Source organism: Sciurus carolinensis, chromosome 15, assembly GCF_902686445.1.
Source record: "Sciurus carolinensis chromosome 15, mSciCar1.2, whole genome shotgun sequence".
Classification (NCBI taxonomy): Eukaryota; Metazoa; Chordata; class Mammalia; order Rodentia; family Sciuridae; genus Sciurus; species Sciurus carolinensis.
This window is the reverse complement of record NC_062227.1, coordinates 1,097,540-1,116,852: the sequence shown is the minus strand read 5'-3', so window position 1 is coordinate 1,116,852 and position 19,313 is coordinate 1,097,540. Positions and strand designations below refer to the sequence as shown.

At 57.4% G+C, this 19,313-nt stretch overlaps 1 long non-coding RNA gene across 1 annotated transcript; it reads left to right on the top strand.

Annotated features, from left to right (window-relative positions):
- The first annotated feature begins 2,645 nt into the window (after positions 1-2,645).
- On the top strand, positions 2,646-9,776 carry LOC124965215 (uncharacterized). Its single transcript, XR_007105121.1, has 3 exons — positions 2,646-2,827; positions 3,237-3,562; positions 4,887-9,776. It is a non-coding gene; the product is annotated as an uncharacterized LOC124965215 (long non-coding RNA).
- The last annotated feature ends 9,537 nt before the right edge of the window (positions 9,777-19,313 follow it).

Sequence of the window (19,313 nt, the reverse complement as noted above, 5' to 3'; positions counted from 1 at the left end):
CCTCCCAGACGCCGTGGGGGAGGACTGAGCAGGATGGCCTGCAGGCCCTGCAGGGGCCGCCATGTCCAGGGAGGGGAGCCTGACCCCGAAGTCTGGAACTTGCACGCTGGGGCTGCCCACCTGCCTCTCCACCGAAAACAGAGACGTTTTCCTTTTGTGCATGATCCTAACTCCGGTCTCCAAAAAGATCCACGGCTCAGGTTCCCCGGGGCTGCAGGCTCAGAGCCTTTTGCCCTGACTGCCTTTGTTTGCTTGTTTGTCCTGTTCAAAAAAATAAATAAATAAAATATGTAGAGGAAGAGGCCACAGAGTGAGAGCAGAGGAGTGACCACAGGCCCTCTCAGCTTCCGTCACTTCCTGAGGTGACTGGGCTGAGGACTGGGCCTTGGGCCGAGTCTCCTAGTGGTGATCCTAGGGGTGGTGCTCCCTAGCTGGAGAGCAGACCTGCCTGCAGAGCTCGCCTGGCCCCGCGGCCGCTGTTCTGTGGTGGGATATGCCGGGCTCTGCCTCTCCCAGAAGACAGGACACCAGCACCTAGTGGCATCAAATATTCTGCCCCGAAGACTTCCGGGTGCCCCAGCTGACCCTCATTAGCAATGAGCAGGTGAGGGCGGGGGCAGAACCCGGAGGAGGAATTCCTGTCCCGGGGCCAGCCGATGCCCAGGGGCCCCTCTGGCTGGGAGCCGACAGAGCGCCTGCTGCAGGCAGCATCCTTGCTGACAGGTCCCGGGGCCAGCCAAACTCGGAGCTGGCACCGGGGGCTGCACGGCTCCCTCTGCCAGGGAGCCCTGGACCCTATAACCAGGCAACAGAATGGCTTCCTGGGTTCCTGTGTGTGTGTGTGTGTGTGTGTGTGTGCGTGTGTGTGCGCACACTGTGCCCCCAAATCCTCTTAATTCAAGACTATCTGAGCAACCAACTGGAAAATTCAGGATAAGCCTTCTGGTCCCACCCAGGCAGAATAAATCCAGGGTCTCCTCTGAGCACTTTGTTCTTTCCGTTAAGTTGGGCCCCATCCGCTGCGTCGCAGGAAGCTGCTTCTCTACCTGACTACCCCCTTCTCTGCCTCCCAGACCCGAAGGCCTGCTGGGTCTTCAAAGCCAGCGGGTACTGAACGAGTATCAGATGACCAGGGAGTGGAGAAGCCACCACCAGTCTCCCCGGGATTCTCCCGAGGAAGGGTCCTGACACTGTTTTCACACATTAAAATCAGCCTCTTTCCTCCATCCACCCCCCTCTGTCAATCCTGGATCTGAGTCTGGTATTTCCTTTAGTATTTCCTGATAGGAATTCATCTATCACAGTGGTGCTAGATAATTGGGTACATTGAGGTTATTTAATAAATTTCAGCAAGATGACTGACAGATAGGATGGGTGAGGGAAGTCACCTGTTCAGGGTACAGACGGAAAATACAGCTCAAGTAGAAGTTTGAAATACTTGTTTGAGATGAGCAAATATGGGTTTTTCTAACCCTGCTGGAGAAGATGGAAAAGCCCAAGCAGCCCCGCTTCTTTCCGTGTGTACACAGCGGTGACTCACCGCAAGGTGAACATGTCCAGGCACAATCTGAAGGGGTCAGGTGTGTGCATGCGTGTCCAGCTTGTGAACCGCACATCACGGGCGTTTGAGCAACAGACCTCTGTCTCCTGCTGTGCAAAGTCAATGTTGCAGCTTCAAACAGCTGTTTCCCAAAGGTGAAAGAGAAAGAAAGTAAACTCAAGATTACCATGGGGCGACATTGGGGATGTTAAAAAAAAAAAAAAAACTTTCTTCATCTTCGGGTGAATATAATTAATAAAAACTGATATTATTGTCATAGAAGACTTCTCTGGTTTCTCCCGCTATTGGAACTGTAGGAAGTGATCTACATTTTGAGGCTTGGGGTTATTTTCATTGCCACTTGTCTTCATTTCTTAATAAGAATATCATTTTGTTAATATTTTGACGAGTTCCTCTTCACACTGATTTGTCTTTGCTTGAGGGTTTGCGTGACGTCTAATGACACTGATGACAGTCAGGGTGGTGCTCATCATGGCCTAAGAATCAGGCCACACCCAGGTCCTTCGCCCAACATGACTCCTGAACCCAGGACTTGGGTTTTATTATTTTCCTTTAACAGAGGGGCAACTCAAACTCAGAGAATGTAAATGACTTGGCCAAAGTCTCCTAGAGATCTGGGTCCCCGCGCTACCCTTTCTCCCTCCCTGCTCGGAGTGGGTCTGAGGAAATCCTTCCGCGTTCCCTGGGTCCAACTCCTATGGACACACACCCATGGCTTCAGCCTGGAGAGCCCCGCCAGGCTTCCAACTTGGGTCCCCAGCCGCCCGCTGGATCCCTCCAAGCACAGATTGCAGGGAAAACAGGTCCAGATCTGGGTTCGTCCTCGACCAACCTGGAAGAGCTGCCTGGTCCTGCATTCTGTTTAGTTATGTCCCCACCTTAAACCCAGGAGCTAGGATTATCAGATCTAGGGAGGTTTATTTTATTTGTGTAAGTTTGTTTAAATATCGCGTGGGATATACTTATATGAAAAGACATCATCCTCGTCTGTCTGAAATGCCAGTTAACTGCATCTCTCCTTTTATCTGGCCGTCCTACCGGGATGCAGGCAGTAAGCTGGGAGCCGCCCCTGGCTCCTCCGCCTCCTTGGAAGCTGCTCAGTTCCTGTGGACTCTGCCTCCTTCCGGTCTGCTGCCCTGGTCCGGGCCCGGGCAGCTCCCTCGGCATCTCCGGCATGGACAGTAGTTTTCTAATTGTCTCCCACTTCTTCTGCTGCAAATCCCCGCACTCAGCCCTTCCTCCAGACTTCAAGCCCCACGGACTCAGGTAGGTCCCAAGCGGGCTGTGCCTCCCCGGGGGCTCTCCCGGGGCTCGCCAGCACCCACTGGGTTCTCAGCCCTGAGTGCGCCCCAGCACCCCCGAGTGTGGGAAGCAAACCAGCACCTGGGCACAACCAGCGGCTCCCCAACTGGTCAGCACCCTGTGCAGTGGCCATGGACATGAATAGTCCTTAGAGCCCGTGGGGTGACTCCAGCAGGTGGCCAGGGTGGAACGCCCCCCAGTGCAGGTTCTGCGCAGGCCCACAGGCTTCCCTGCCTGAGGGTGTCACCCCCTCCCACCCCAGCCCCCGGCTGCAGCCTGACCTGCCAGCACCTCTCAGCAGAGCTGTTCCTACGCCTGTGACGGATGGTGTGGCAGAGCTACGATTCTAACTCGGGTTTGTTTAAATCCACAGGCTGTGCATCCTAAGACCTCAGGAAGCCTTGTGGCGTCATTTAACAAGCTGGAATTCTGCACAGTGTGCAGAGTGAGCAGGGGTGGCTCCTGCGCAGGACGGCACCTCAGCCAGTTCCCAACACGCCAGCACGCTTACTTTCACAACTTTGCACACGTCTCTCTCAGCTGGAAACACCCCCTCCTCTGTTCCACCTGCTGACAACCCGGGCATCCTGTGGCATTCAGCTAAAACATCCTGGCCCTGGGGAGGACCAGCTTGCCTGTCTTTATCTCAGCAGCACTTATGTGCTCTCCAGCCGTGGTCGTGTTTGAGACTGTGACGGGGTAAATGTCTCCACCTCCCCTGTGCTGGACTGGAAGCTCTGGGGACCTGGGCCCCACTCATGCACAGCACGAGGTGGATACCCAGCAGGTTTTGTTTCCGAATGATTGCAGGCCCTAGAATTTATTTACTTACTCATTTACTTTTTTGTGCTGGGGATTGAACCCAGGGGCACTTAACCCCTGAGCCACGTCCTCAACACTTTTTATATTTTATTTAGAGACAGAGTCTCAGTATGTTGCTTACAGCCTCACTGAGTTGCTTAGGGCCTAGGTTGCTGAGGCTGGCTTTGAACTTGCAATCCTCCTGCCTCAGCCTCCCAAGCTGCTGGGATCACAGGCATGCGCCACCACACCTGGCTCTGGAGAAATTTTTTAATTATAGTTTACGTTATTATAATTTTTTGAAAAATTGGTTAAGTCATCCCTTCATGCGACACAGCTGAATGACTCAGAATTCATGCACTTTGCTCTCTGCAAAGTTTTATTTCAGGCAGTCTTAACTCTTGCTCGGGGATTCCTTTATTTCCCTGTGAAATCCATCTGACCCTGCCGTAAAGGACCCTCTGCAGCTTCCCCCATGCACGACCTGCCCACCTAACCCACCGGTTGTAATTGGATTGCACTAAGCTGGGAAAACAGTTTTTGTCTCTGCAATGAGATCCCCCAATCCTTTTTCCATGGTTAATTTTATGCGGCCCAGAAAACAGGCGCTGGCGGCCAGCGCCAGGAAGGAGCGGCGCACACTTCCCGCCGGCCTTTGATGTGGGCTCTTGGCCCTGCTCCATCTCTACTCCGGGCAGGAGCACAGCTGGCCACCATGTGCAGGGCAGGGAGCCGGAGGGGCCAGGCTTCCCCTGAGCCAAAGGTGGATTCCACAGTGAAGTGGAAAACCCTCTGCTGAGTCTGCAGAGTGCACAGTGGGGGCTCCCAGCAGTCAGCCGCTCCAGGGTGGGATCTGACTGTCCTGGGTGCGAATGATGCTCTGTCACGTGTTTTCTGTGATCCGAAGCAAGTTCCCTGAATTCTCAGTTCAGAGCCCATCATCCCGTTAAATGGAGTCAGCTTTCTCTCTGTTGCTGCAAGGACACATGATTGATGGCATGGGACGTCCCTGTAATGCCTAAATCACAGCGGACCCTGATGAATGCAAGGAGCGCGTCCATGCCCCGCCCTTAACGCAGGAATGGTGGAGGGGAAGCAACTAGAATGGGCTCTTCCACCCTCAGCACGTAGCAAGTGGCAAGTGGCAGGTGGCATCTGTCCCCAGACACATTTCCTCCCTGGGGACAAGACGCCACTTCTTTCCTCTTCTGATTTTCACCAGGAAAGAGACCCCCGAGGAAGCCTCGCCAGAGGAGCCCTGGACGAGACAGACCCCTGTTGTCATCCAGCCCACCTCTACACACCACCTGTGAGGAAGGGCCCTGGCTGAGCTACACATCTTATCCAGGTTCTAAGTCAAGCGACTCTCCAACTTTCCGCCCAATGCTGGGGGCACGAGCGATCCCAGCAGCAGAGCCTCTGGCTCCTCAGCCACCACAGGCGAGTAGCACCTCCTTCAGGATTTCGGGGCTCAGTCATCTTGTAGGGAAGGTGCTGACTTGGGAAGGTGCAGGCCAGGAGTCAGCCTGTGGGGTGCCAGCCCCCTCCCTGCCGACCCTCTGGGGTGTACCGATGGGCAGGGAGCAGGGGATGGCTCTGGAGGGGCCAGGCAGCGGGGAAGGACGGCCTCTCTTCCCCTCCAGCTGTCAGCAGCAGGAGTGCCTGCGTGGCAGCTGCCGGGAAGTTTTGGAGATGCAGGTCCTTAGTAAACCCTCAGGTCTCTGGAGAGAGTAAAATCCAGGCCTTTCAGCATAGGATGCTCCAGCTAATCTCACGGCCTAATCCACTTAGAGCGCTGCTTTTAACTCCCATTTGAAGGCCGGGAGCCCAGGCGGAGGCAGATAAGCCCTCCCCACTTGGTAGGGGCTCAGCCACACTCCGAAGCTAACCTTGGCAAGGCTGTCCGGGGACAGAGCACGTCCTGATGGGATTCACTTCTTAGTCCTGGGGACCAAGCCCAGAGCACAGCTTCTCTGGGAGGCACGTCCCCGCGCTTTCTGCCCTTCCGTGGAAACCAGAGGGGCGCTCAGTTATGGCCACTGCCATCGCCCGGTCGGGAGCAGCCCAGAGACCTGGGACCAGCAGAAGAGAGGCCATTGAGGGCACGGAACCTGCGGAACCACTGTGTGGATGAGGAGAGCCACAGGCCTCTCAGGCTGACCGCGACCACGTGGTCAGAGGAATAATAATCACACTCTGAAAAGAAACGGCTGGCTGGTTGGGGCTGCAAAGTTCTGGCAGAGGTTCATTCAGACCCAGAGAGCAAGCCACCCTCTCCCGGGCCCTTCCCACAGGCGAGCGGAGCGCCTCTGAACCCGGCGCAGCCAAAAAACAAGTCAATCAGCAACCGAAAAGAAAATAAACCCCCAGGGCTCTGATACCCAAAGACAAAACAGACCACGGCAGCGGGACCTTGACCCACAGGAAGCAGAGACGGCTCTGTAGGTCATTTCCTCTTTGGTCCCACCTGACTTTTAAATCCATTTCCACTTTAAGAACTTGAGTAATTTTAAGAAAGCGAAATTACTATTTCAGATCCTTGAAGTCACCTTAGGGCATGACCCTGCCTTCCCTTCCAAGGTCGCAGGTCCAGACAGCTCTTCTTTCCCTTCCTTTGTAAAATACAGGCGTGTGTGCAGGAAGCCTGGGTGTCTCGCTCCAACCTTGAAATCCATAACCTCCGACTTTCCTCGGAACTCAGGTTGGTGCACTGGGTCACCCGTCACCCCGGGTGGCTTGGGCTCCACCGCGTGAATGCGCCCTGCCAGGTCGGCTGCCTGAGCAGCGTGCGCCTGAGTGAGCCTCCGTCTGCCCGGCCTCAGTCTCTCCATCCGGAGCAGCCTCTGGAGGGCACCCTCCTGAGCCACGCCACGCAGCCAGGAAGGTCTCCAGGTGCCAAACACACAGGCAAAGGACTCCTTTTCTTGTCTGAAGGACTCTGCATGGGAGAAGTCGGATTGACTGGAGCAGGTGACCATCCTGGCCCCCGAAGATGGACGTTTGACCCGCCAAAACTTTATTTCATTCACTTGAGTTTTTAGCAACCTGTGGATTGTCATTGTCCCCTGAGGAAGTCGCTGAGAATCACTTTAGACTCATCAGGATAAGAAAGTCAGATTGACCGAAAATGCAAAGCTGTGGTTTGTTTATCGACGCAGGATCCCAGTCTCGTGTGGTTGGTGTACAACAGGAGATCCCAAGCCACCTCTGCTCAGGCTGGCTTCCCCAGCGCAGTGCCTGGACCTGGCTGGGACTCAAGAGATGCTCATGAACTAAACTCAGGCCGCTGCTGGGTCAAAGGGGAGACAGAGTCCTGAGCAAATTCTGTCACACGGAGCTCTGGAATGGTGGGGCCCTTTCTTGGGCTCACTGCTCTTTGCGGGCATCAAAACATGCGTGGATCATTTTTGTTTTCCCAAGAACATGGTTACAGTATCCAGACACAAGAAAATGTGCATGGCCTCCTTACCTCACCGTGGAAGAGAGAAGACACCTCGTCCTCTTATCCTTCTATCCTTCTGAATCTCCCTGGAAAGGCCCACTTTGTTGCGGTGCTGGAATGTGGAGGAGGAAGCCAGAGAAGCAAGACATCACACTCGGAACCCGGCTGGTGCAGCACCCTGGGTCTGACACCCTCTCTGGGTGGATTTGTGCCTCGCTCTTCAGAGTTGAGGCCTCTGTCCTCTTCCCTGGGGGTCAAGAGCCACAGGGAGGTGTGAAGCCAAGAGCAGGCAGCCAGGGGTCCGAGGGCAGCCTGAGTAGAGGCTGACCCCAGTCTGCAGGAGGCGGGAGTGCTGTGACCCCTCTCCTCACAGAGCAGGGACTCTTCTGGAACTCTGCAGAGGCAAGCTTCCCCTTGATCTCTGGCTGACACGCTGTCTCTTTCTCTCCTTCCCCAGCGCTGGGCCCCTCCCCAGGCCCAAAGGCCCAGATACTTCTACTGGGGGCTCCTTCATTTATATTTGCATCAAGCGGCACATTAAGGCTGTGGATTGTTGGAAGAATCTTTGGGCCAGGACTAGAGACGTGATCACATTTGTTCCCAAAATGAGAGGGAGAACAGAATCTCAGAGGGCAGACGGGAGGGGCCAACCTTAGGTGTCCCCAAGTTTCCAGGCTTGTCCTGGCTCAGTGGTCATCCAGAACCACCCCGAGCCCAGGAAGTTTGAGCCACGTTCCTTGGGCTCACTGGCAGACGGTGCTGAGGGTGGAGAAAGACCCACAAGTCCCCTGGGAAGAGTGAGGGACTTTCCTGGAAGTGTGGGAACAGGTCCTGCTCCCCTTCCCACCCTTACCGACCTCAGCCCCACAAGCTCTGCAGCTCAGCTCTCAGGCTGGTGAGGAATTTCCAGGTGGTGGAGCTTAGAGCTGCCTTGTCTGTTCAGCACACATTGTCAGAAGAGAGGGGAGTAGTTTCCGGCTCATTTCCATGACTGAGCTAAAAGAAAACTGCTTATTCGTATTGACCACTTTCTCAGCTATAGGACATCTAAGAAAACAACACACCATCCGAAACACAATGCACTGGCTGATTTATTGGGAGCACACCACAAATGGCCAATATCTGTGAGTCTGGGCTTCCTCGCTCTGCCTGAGGTCCAAGAAATCATGACCGTGTTTGTGTCCGCATCTTCATTCGGCTCTGCCACCATTCCCGGTACTCCTCTGGTTCTCTAGAGAACGAACGCTTCCAGGAGCAGCCTCTGTTCTCTAGGTAAGCGCCACCGGCTTCTCCCCACTGCTGGGAACCAGGGCCTAAAACACAAGGCCAGGGAACTTTCCATCACTAGCAAACATCCACGGGCCGTCAGCTGAGGAGGAGGAGCAGTTTTTATCCAGCTCAGAGTTCCGGAGGATGCCGTCCTTGGTGGCTGGCCTGTGGTTCTGGGCCTGTGGAAAGGCAGGACATCAGGGCTGGACGTGCAGGCAGAGAAAGCTGCCTAAGGTACCACCACCTCCCAGTAGAGCCACAGGCGGGGACAGCCTGCAGTCTGTGGCCCTCGGGGTCGCTTATCCAACTGCAGCAAATGCTGTGCAAATGCTGCCGTTCACGTGACAGGCTGCGCTTTCCCGGGAAGCAGGAGCCGGTCCCAGGCCACGACCTTTCAGATTCTCAGAAGTGGCCGTCGGAGCCCTGCTCGCCCGGCAGGGGCTCACCGCCTGTCCGTGTTCTCCTTGGAGTCGTTGGAAGCTTCACAGGACGCAGCAGATTAACGAATCGCTCGCTCTGACCTTCCTCTGGGCCTCGGTTTCATCCCTTTTTAGAATAAATTACCCAATGAGCTCCAAATCATGTTGGGGTTTTCATAACTTTTGATAGCTAACGTATCTTCCTGGCCATACCTACAGATCACACATACATGGTACGAGCTAAACTAGAATGTGTTGGATATACGTGCATCGTGTGCTGCTTCTTGAAAACCAGAGCAGAGGACTGCTTGGGAACACACCACCGGTCAGCGTCTGTGACGGAAGTCATGTCCTTAGAAGTTACTGGAAATAGGACATGCCTGGAATTTTGGCTGGAGTTTCCCATTCTGGGCCTGCTGTGGTCTGAAACTCCTGTTCCCCCTGAGTTCATAAGTTGGAGTCCTAAGCCCACGACGTGGTATGAGGCTGTGTCCTTTGGAGAAGATCAGGTCAGGAAGGGACCCACATAAACGGGATTGGTGCCTGAGAGCTGCCCGTCCTGGCCAGCTGAGGCCATGGCCAGAGGTGCCGTCTGTGGACCAGGAAGCCACCCTCGTGGGGAACTGACTCCACGGGCACCTGGGTCCTGGACTCCCCAACTCAGGAACTGCGAGAAACGAACCTCCTTTGTTCATCGGCTGCCCCATTTATGGTTCTAGTGTCATGGGAGCCCAAACGGACTGAGAGGAAGTCCTCGTTCATGGGAAAAGGCAGCCATGGGTCCCGAAGGAAGTCAGGAACGCGTGTTAGCCGGTTGGCTGGCCCCGGACATCGCAGGCAGGCCGGGCGGCTCAGCCTCGGGGCGCAGGCGGGCTCCAGATCACCTCTCCCCCACTTCTCTCCCTCTCGTGGTTACTGACAGGGGGTGTGAGCTGCTTCCCAGGCGCTGCTGACAGACGTGGGGCTTCCCAGAGACACCCATCTCCCCTCAATGCCCGGCATGAATCATTGTCCACGAGACACCTAGAACAAGACGGGAAAATGTGTTCCGGAAGCCCATTCTCTCCTGGCTGAAATGAAAGTAAATTCAGAATGAGAATGGCCCAGGGGTCTGAGAGGTCCCGGGTCGGGTGGGGTCAGCAAGCACACTAGAGAGCAATGCAGGGAAACAGGTCACGTTTCACTCTGACCCAGAGAGAGCCACCTGCCTGCCTGGGTGACGTCCTGCAACCCGAGAGGCAGCCTGGGTGGAGTGGGCCAGAGGTCGTGCCCACCTCCCACCCCATTCCAGCCGCGCCAAGGCCAAGGGAGGGGAAGGAAGGCGTGGGCGTCACCAGGCCACTTCTGCCCAGGGGCCCGGAAGGCGGGGACGAGTGGGCGGGAGGATGGCCAGGCCATCTTATTTAGTCTCCATTCTCTGAGTGCCTGTGTCAGGTGCGAGGGAGGCTTGGTCAAGAGCCTTAGGGGTAAGTGCAGGGAACGTTTGCCACCAAACATCCCCCACATAGCAGCAGAAGAGTGTCCCTGTGCACGGACGGCCGTCAAGGGGCCAGGGCTGAGGCGCCCAAGCTCTGTGGTAGCCATCACCAAATGTGCGAGTCTCAGAAGACCAGGCCGGGGCTCCCCACCTCTCCATGCCCGGGGCCCCTGGAAGAGCAAACCCGGCTGCATCCTCCAGAAGTGGGCTGCATCTCCAGGGTACCCAGATTTAGACCACAAAGCCCACGGGCCCACTCCATCTATGTGGACCTGTTCCTATAAATGACAATGGTATCCGCAGACATCTGAGATTCAGTATGAGAAACAGCACGCTAGGTCTCCAAGGAGGGAAGTGCAGACCAGGATGCTGGCACTGACCAGGTGGGTAGCTGAGGTCTGAGCCGGTCATGCTAGCCTAGTCCCCCCATGCCAGGACGGCCCCTGGCATGAAGAGCAAGGACCGTACTGGAACCAAAACCAGGCTAGCGTGCTACCCAGGAAGTAATGGCAGCTCTAGCCACAGGCAGCTCAGTAACGACACGCCAGGGTTTGGATCTGGGATGTCGCTCAAAGGCTGCTGTGTTGAGGGTTTGGTCCCCGGCGCAGACTCTTCCCGAGACGGGGCTTCTGGGAGGCATTTGGGACATGAGTGCTCTGGTGTCGCCTTGTATTCAGCTGTGGACGGGTTCAGAGCCGAGTGGACAGGGAGGTGGTGGAGACCGCAGGCACTGGGACCTAGTCGCCGTGCATTCAGCCGTGGACAGGTTCAGAGCCGAGTGGACAGGGAGGTGGTGGAGACCGCAGGCACTGGGACCTAGTCGCCGTGCATTCAGTAGTGGACAGGTTCAGAGCCTAGTGCACAGGAAGGTGGGGGAGACCACAGGCACTGGAACCTAGTCACCATGCATTCAGCCGTGGACGGGTTCAGAGCCGAGTGGACAGGGAGGTGGTGGAGACCGCAGGCACTGGGACCTAGTCCGAGGGGAGGGTCCTTGTAAGCATGCTCTTGGGGACTGCATCTTGTCCCCAGCCCCTTCCTCCCTCTCCTTCTTCTCAGCAGCCATGAGATGGGCAGCTTTGCTCCACCACACCCTCCGCACCCTCTTGTTCTGCTTCGCCCAGGCCCAGAGCAACAAAACCAGCTGTGCATGGACTGAACCTCTGAGACCATGGGCCAAAGTAAGCGTTTCCCCCCCTAAGTCGTTCTTCTCAGGCATTTAGTCCCAGCAATGGAAAATGACTGACACCCAGCTTAGGACTGACTTTATTCAGGGGGCGACCGAAGCAGGATTAGCTCCAATACACTGCCTAGAAGGGGATCAGCAACTTGGCAAGACGCAGTCTGGCATAGGAAGAGCCTGTGGATGAGGTGCCCTTGAAAAGGAGAACCTGATTTCAGGGTTTTGTTTTGGTGTGGTTTGGTCTGGTCTGGTTTTTGGCACCAGTGGTTGAACCAAGGGGCGCTTAACCACTAAGCCACATTCCCGGCCCTCTTTGACATTTTATTTAGAGATAGGATCCTGCTAAATTTCTGAGGGCCTTGCTAAGTTGCTGAGGCTGGCTTTGAACTTGCCATCCTCCTGCCTCAGCCTCCTGAGCCACTGGGACTGGGATTAGAGGCCTGCACCACCATACCAGCTGGTTCCAGGGATTCTTGACTGTCTGACTCACACTATGACCAGGGAAATATAAAAACCTCTGACAACAGATGGACACATGGAGGGAAACCCTCTTACCACACACACCCTGACCATTCAGGGCTAACCCGGCTTCCCTGGGAGCTGAGCACAGTGGGACTGGAGGGCACAGAATCAGGGAGCCTTCTGCGAATTCAGGACTGCCCCAGGGTGGAGGAGGCAGGCCGGCCCTGGCCCCCGGGTCTAAGAACACTGAGCAGCTGAGCTCCAGGTGAGACCTTGCAGAGCACAGGAGGAAGCCCAGCCAGACATCCAAACGGGGGTGGAGCCGGGGTGAGAGCTCCTGAGTGCCGTGCGCCCGGGGCTGGAGAACTGCACACAGCGTGCCGGGCAGAGGTTGGCAGAGTTCTGGGCACCAGCATAGAGGGGAGGAGAGAAAGGCCACGTGGTGCACAGAGGCTGAAGTGAAGGAGGGCAGGGGATCCCTCTCGCAGACAGGATGGGCCACCCTGGTCCCCAGACTCAGAGGATGTGGAGCAAACTGCACGGGTCACCCTCCCGGGGCAGCCTGAGCGTGGGCCCAGGCTTGTGACCAGTCTGGGAGCCTCGGGGGAAGAGCAGATGGCATGATGCCAGAGGGTCACATGCTCCTAGAAGCTGCAAGTCGGCCCTGGGCAGGAGATGCCAGGTTCCACTGGCCCTCTCTGGGCTGGCCTGGACCAGCAACCAGTCGGAAGAAGCTGGCCACTGCACTTGACAGAAGGAAAGGGACTGGGGAGAGAGGGAGGGAGCAAGGTGGCCAGGCCTGTGAGGCAGCTTCTCCCTAGGTCACCACCCGAACTCCAAGAAGATCCTGTCCCTCTGGGGATGGGACCCAGGCTTCTGCATGCTCTCAGGCCCACCCAAGCCCACCCCAGGGACACGACAGCGCCTCATGACCGTGTGCTTTATCCCAGCACTGTGGGTAGCACTTCTAGGGCACAGCTCCCAGGCTTAAGCTACCTCTCATCCTGCAGCTTAGCCTCCTGGGGTGAGGCCCTGAGCAGGCCAAGGGGAGTCTCCAGCCTGCCTCCAAACAACCAGAGCTCTCCATACGGTGGCATCATGCTATTTCCCAGAGTGCCACATCGAGAGGGTTGGTGGTGGGAGAATGAAAACACATCCCCAGTCAATGACACAGAATCACAAGGAAGTTCATCAGCAGAAGACAGCTTTTCCTGATGGGCGTCAGGAGGCAGGTTCCTGGGCACCGCTGCACACCCAGGTCAGGGGAAGCTCATGGGCCTCAGGGTTGAGCGTGGAGCAGACCAGACGCTCACAAACACCTGGAGCGGTCCTCTCCCGGGGAGCAAAGGACCTGATCCATCTTTTCACACCCAATTATAACCAATCTCCTCGTTTCTCCCCACTGAATTCTCCAACCCGCTCAATGTCCTTTCCTGTCTTGTAGATGCCTAGAAAAAGTGAAGCCAGAGAAGTCTGACTCCCTAGAAATTAAACCATTAAAACAGCCGTCATGGTGACTCATGCTAAACTCTATTTTTACTTCTAAGGACACCATTCCCATTGCATTAACGCCCACCCACGCGCCTCCCTGTAACGTGATCACCTCTTTAAGATCCCTGTCTCCAAATAGATCACGTTCTCAGGGACGCAGTTAGAGCCCCAGCTTGTCCATGGGGAGCGACGGGGGCACACGATTCCGCCCCAGCCAAGAGCAGAGGCACAGTCTCGGGCCAGGAATGCGCAAGGGTTGGCAAGCGGGACCCTGAGCGCTGGCCTCGATGAAGGATAGCGGTGGATCTGCGTGCGGCAGGGACAGGCGCCCCTGGGAAGAGCACCTTGGACCCAGCAGCGTGACAGATGCCCAGCGTCTTGGGGACGACCCCTCTGAGCCTGCAGGGAGACTCTCCTGAAGAACTCCACAGACTCCACACAGTGGTGGCGACCGTGCTGGCCAGCTCTCCGTGACTGTGACGGCGACTGTGCTGGTCAGTGCTCCGTGACTGTGACAAATGCCTGGACAACCAACTTGTAAAGAGGGAAGGGCGAGTGTGGCTCCCGATGGTGGAGGCTCCGCCCACGGTCACTGGCCTGTTGCCCTAGAGCCGTGGCAAGGTCGCTCGTCACAGTGGGGCGGGTGGTGGGGCAGACCCAGCACCTCACCACCAGGGAGCAGAGAGGACAGACGGGGCCAGGGTCCCTCCATCCGCTCCTGGGCCCCAGTGGCCCCAGGACCTCCCCTCGGAGGCTGCACCACTCCCAGCAGCACACCTGAGCACGCAGATTCTGACACACGGCCTGTGGGGTGACATACTCAGCCATGGCAGAGGCCCAGGTGGCCACCGCCAGGCATAGGAGGTGCGTCCTGCTCCTTGGGTGGAGGCAGCCAGCCAGACCTGGAGGGAAGGTCTGTGGGACGGAGAGGACACGCCCAGGTCCCCTGGGGCAAGGATGAGTCAGTCACTGCTGTCTGTGGCCTCGTCCACAGCTACAGGAGCCAGCGAGTTGAGCTCGGTCCTCCAGGCTCCTGTGACGGCTGGTCCACACGTTTGCATGGTGCTCTGCTGACCGCACGCGGTTGTCTCTGTCCCTTGGAGGGCATTCGGAACCCTCTGAGCTCCCGGTATTGCTGCATCTGGACTTGGCCGTTGGATGGTGAAGAGGAGCCCCTCACTCGCATCCCTTCACTCAGTGCGGGGACAGGAGAGATGCGAACCCGGGCACCCAGCCTCCTTCCTTGCAGTGCAGCCTCCCATGACTTGCAGACTGCAGCCTAGAAGCCAGCTGAGGGGCGCCTGCCTGGACCTCACCCCTCGCTCCCCACCAGGGGCCCCAGAAACCAGCCTGCGTCTGCTTCCGAGTGCCCAGGAGGACAGCTGGCGAGGATAGAGACGGGTTTGACGACCTAGGGCTCCGACGGCCCTGCCATCACCACTCTGGGCCTGAGACCCCTTCCTCCAGAAGCCTCCTGAGCCCGGCCCACCAGTGCTGCCCGCAGGACGCAACTCTGCCCGCGCTCCGCCCCCGCGTCGCTGCCCGGCTCTGGCCCATCCCGTTGTGTCCAGTCCTCAGGCTCCGCCTGAGCCCCGCCCAGCCCCGCCTCGGCACCGATGGGGGGGCGTGGCCAGCCTGGCCTCCTCCCCAGCTGGAGCCCTGCATGCTGAGTTGCAGCGGCCTCCCAGCCCGGAGGCTTCGCCTCAGTGCCTGCCCTCAGGCTCTGCTCCCGCGTCCTTCTCAGGGGCAGACCCCAGCCCAGCTGGCGGCCGCCACTTGGTCCTACCCCCAGAGTCACTCTCAGTTACATAACCTCCTTAGAGCCCAAGTCATTGCTCAGAGTTATTTGCTTTAGATTTTTCCCTGGGTTCCCAGCACCTGGAATCCCAGGACAGCAGCCCGCCTGAAAGCGGTGTCTCGGTGTGAGCAAGCACCGTCCCCGTCTCCGTGAGCACAGCCTGAGCCAAGTCACAGTCTAATCTGGGAGGAAAGCCCACTATTGGCAGACTGAGGACCTGACTGTCCACAGGAGCCACCAGCAGGCATACTGGGGGGCTGCCGTCCACATGAGAGCCACCACAGACCCTTGAACAAGTTTAGTCCAGTTATGGTCCGGATCTGGAATGTCCCCAGAGACTCATGTGTTGAAGGCTTGGTCCCCAACATGGTAGTATCCAGAGGTGGCACCTTGGGGAAGCGATTGGACCAGCAGGGCTGGGACCTGACCAGTGGACCAGTCCATCGATGGATTCAGCTGGATGACTGCCCAGAGCTGCTGGAAACTCTGGGGGTGGGACTTCGCCTGGGGAGGGGTCCTTGGGAGCATGTCCTTGGGGACTGCATCTTGACCCTGGCGGGTCTCTCTCTCCCTGCCTCTTTCTCTTCCCCTCTCTTCCTCCTCTCCCATGTCCTCCTCCTCTTCTCTCTCCTACCATGGCTGACTCAAGTGAGCTGTTCTCTGCCTTCTGCTGTGACATTTTACCCTGCCTCAGGCCTGCAGCCCAGGAACAAGGGGAACACGGACAAACCTCTGAGACTGAGCTGAAATCAATCTTTCCTCCTTCAGTCGGCTTTTCTCAGGTGCTCTGTCACAGTAACGGGAGGCTGACTAACGCGGTCCCAAGGCTGCACTGGCTGGGATGCACACCACAGCAGTGGACTCATGCCACCAGGCGGGTTGACCTCTGAGGGTCTGGGGCTCAGGACTGGCCTTTCTCTCTACAGCCAGCACTAAGGGCTGAGGCGGAGGCGTGGAGGAAGCTGCCAGAATTCCCTGTCTCTTCCCCCTTCACTTCCCATCAGCTCCATACTTTCTCCCTTTAGAAAATGTGCAGACTTGTTTAACCTGTGCTCAGAAAAACAGGGAGGTTCTATTAGTAGAATTTCCATCGGTTGAATAACCAGAAGCTAAACCGGGGCTAAAAGTGCCAGGCCCCAAGCCCAGCCCATTGGGGCCAACTTGACACTCTAGTGGCAACCCCTTCCTGCCAGAGGGGGCAGAGGAAGGCCACACAGGCAGGGCTCCTGTCCCTCCCATGACGTGCCGTCCACACTGACCGCTGCCTCTCAGAGCTGAGTGCTCTCCCTGGAGGAGCTAACTGCTTCAACTGCGCTCCTTCTCACTGGGGTTCAGAGAATCAGCGTCCAGGGTTTCACCCTCCTCCCTGTTACCCCTTCTCCTCCTCTCTTTCTCTATCCTTTGCCCACATTGAAAGAAAGGTCTCCAAGCCCACAGAGGTCCTGGGCTGGCCATCCAGCTGGACAGTGTGTCCCTCCACCCTCAAGGGAATAGGGCCGTGTGCTCTGTGCAGCCTGGAGCACAGGACCTTGGCCAAGGTCGTCCTGAGTGTGGCCAAACCTAGCTCAAAGCTTGAAAGGCTTGAGGCTCCTGCTCCCAGCCCTTGGAACTTTCAGCAAAATAAACAGGATGATTTAGATCTGCTACGCTGCCTGGGACCACGACCTGATTTGTTCTTTGGCTGGGATGCAGAGGAGGCGGAAAATTTCAAGGCGAGGGTCCGTGAATCTTCACATAGGCCATCCCAAACTCTGGGACAGAAAAGGACCGAGGCACCTCTGACCCAGAGCCAACACACTGCTGTCATGCCTGGGAGCCAGGCACACCCGGTCCACCTGGGACCGTGCAGGTCTGAGCGACAGCTGGGAACGACTCCCCAACCCCACGCCCTGGCCATCCCAGGTCCCCAGGCACCGCACCTGCAGTACCTGTGCAGAACCACAGGCAAAGAAGAGAAAGCCCCCTGCATGGCAGGACCCTGCCCGCCGGTGACCCTGACACAACAGACAATGCTCGGAACGCACCCAGGGGCCAGACCCTCCCACTGCCGAGCGTCACCGGAACGGGATCTGTGAGTCTCCCACACCGAGTCCTCCAGTGGTACGCCCAGAGCCCAGGGGCAGGTTAGTGCCACGCATCGTCCCCAGCCCCCGAGTCTCTGCCAGGGCGGATAAAGGGCCACTGTCTGTCGGGGTCACCGACCAATGCTGTAGATCGGGGTTTTCATGAAACTGAACAGGATTCCGTGCGCATCACTTCTGTCTGCCTCCGCCTCAATGCTCAAAACATTTCTGCCCTCATCCTCCTCCTAACAGCCCCCTCGTCCTCTCCCCTCATCCCCACCCGCCTTCCCATTCTTCCTCTGGAACCCTACAAGCCTGTCCTCACTCTGCTGCCAGCAGTCCAGGGAGAATCCGTCACTCCCTGTGGAGAGGAAAGTCCCCAGCGCAGCCGCTCCAGACAGGCCCCAGAGGAGCGCAGAAATGGTTAGTTCATGGCAAGACGATAACGATACGCACACTTTGCAGTTCTGCCTACTATTGCAGGAGAGACGCCACCGCGCACTTGGCAGGAGCTTCTGGTTACAGTCCTTGGTCCTGCCGGTGCCTTGGGAACCCATTTCCTCAGGGTATGAAGACAGCTCTCAGGGCGGGAAGAGGCCGGCAGGCAGGAAGGTAAACCGGCCTGCAGCACCCGCTGGGCCTGGCTCCTGTGCTATTCGGGAGGACAGAGTTCCTCCGGCTCTCTGGGTTCAGGACCCCATTTCACATACTCTAAATGTGGGCAGATGATGCACCAGAGGCGGCACCACCACTGAGGGACTTCTCCCAAGAACGTCAAGAGCGTCTCCACGTAAATCCCCCGTGGGGCTGAGAATCCACAGAAGGAACATTCCAGAAGGACTTATGGCTCACCTCCGGGTGAGACTGCAAGAGGAAGTTATTGGCACAATCTCTAAACACCAGCTGGGGGCCTGTGGAGACCCTGCTCCTGTGGCCTTAGCCGCGAGAGCTGGTCTCCAGGACAACCTGGCAGTGCCCGCTGGCACACAGTCTGGCTCCCCAGCAGGGCAAGGCATCCCGAGGCACAGGCTTGGCTCCTCGTCCTCAGGCAGTCTATGCGTCGCTGCGCAGGAGTCCTGTCGCCCAGCCCAGAAGGAGCAGGAAGACACTGTGTCAGCTCCCGTGCTCTGGAGCTGCCGTGAGGCAGAGGGGAAGCCACCTGTCACTCATACCTGCTCCACCTCTGTGGGGCTCTCAGAGCCACGAGGTATGACAGTGCCCACCTCCTGGTCAGCACACACCAGCTGCCAGCTCCTGTCCACCGAGGGCCGGGGCCTGGGCAGGGCCACCGCCTGAGTGCCGACCCCACTCTTAGGAGGCCGGTGCACAGAATTCCACACCAGGCCTTGTGTCCCATCCTGGTCCCCAGAGTCTTGATTGTTGCGACTTCCTGGCAGAGACACGTGGCTTCATCATCAAGCATATGTGCACTGAAGATGAAACCACAAACATGCCAGACACAGCCCTCGGGAGCCACGTCCGGAGGGGCAGAGAGCAAGTGGGCAGGAGTTCCCTGAGAGCCACGTCCTGCGAGGGCTTCCGTGGCTCCTGCCAGAGCAGCAGTCTGATGCGTGCTCTGTGGGATGAGAGTTACTGGTAAAAAGGAAGCTTTGGGGTTTTCTTTTTAGGACAGCGTTTGTTCGATATTTAATGCTGCAACGACTTGAAGACGCTAATTGTATTAGTACGGGGTCCAGAGCCTGCGGGGCTGTGGGTTAGTGGACAGAAAATGCCCCACGTCTTTGGCTTTGCGAGTCTGGGGGTATCCATCTCAGGCTCCTCACTACGAGCAGGAGCCCGCTTGACTGCCCCTGAAGAGCGCAGTGTACAGTCTGACTGGGCAGGACAAGGACGTAGTGAGTTCATGCTGAGGAAGGCCCTCTGTGTGGCTGCAGGATGCTGCGCTGTGGGCCGCTGGCTGTGGGCAGCGGCGGTGGCAGCTGCTAGCTGAAGGCAGGGTTACGGATTTCATTCAAGGAAACCTGGGCGGGAGTCCTGTTTTTAAAGTGAAAAGTCCCTTAACCAGGAAACCTCTCAGCGTCCGG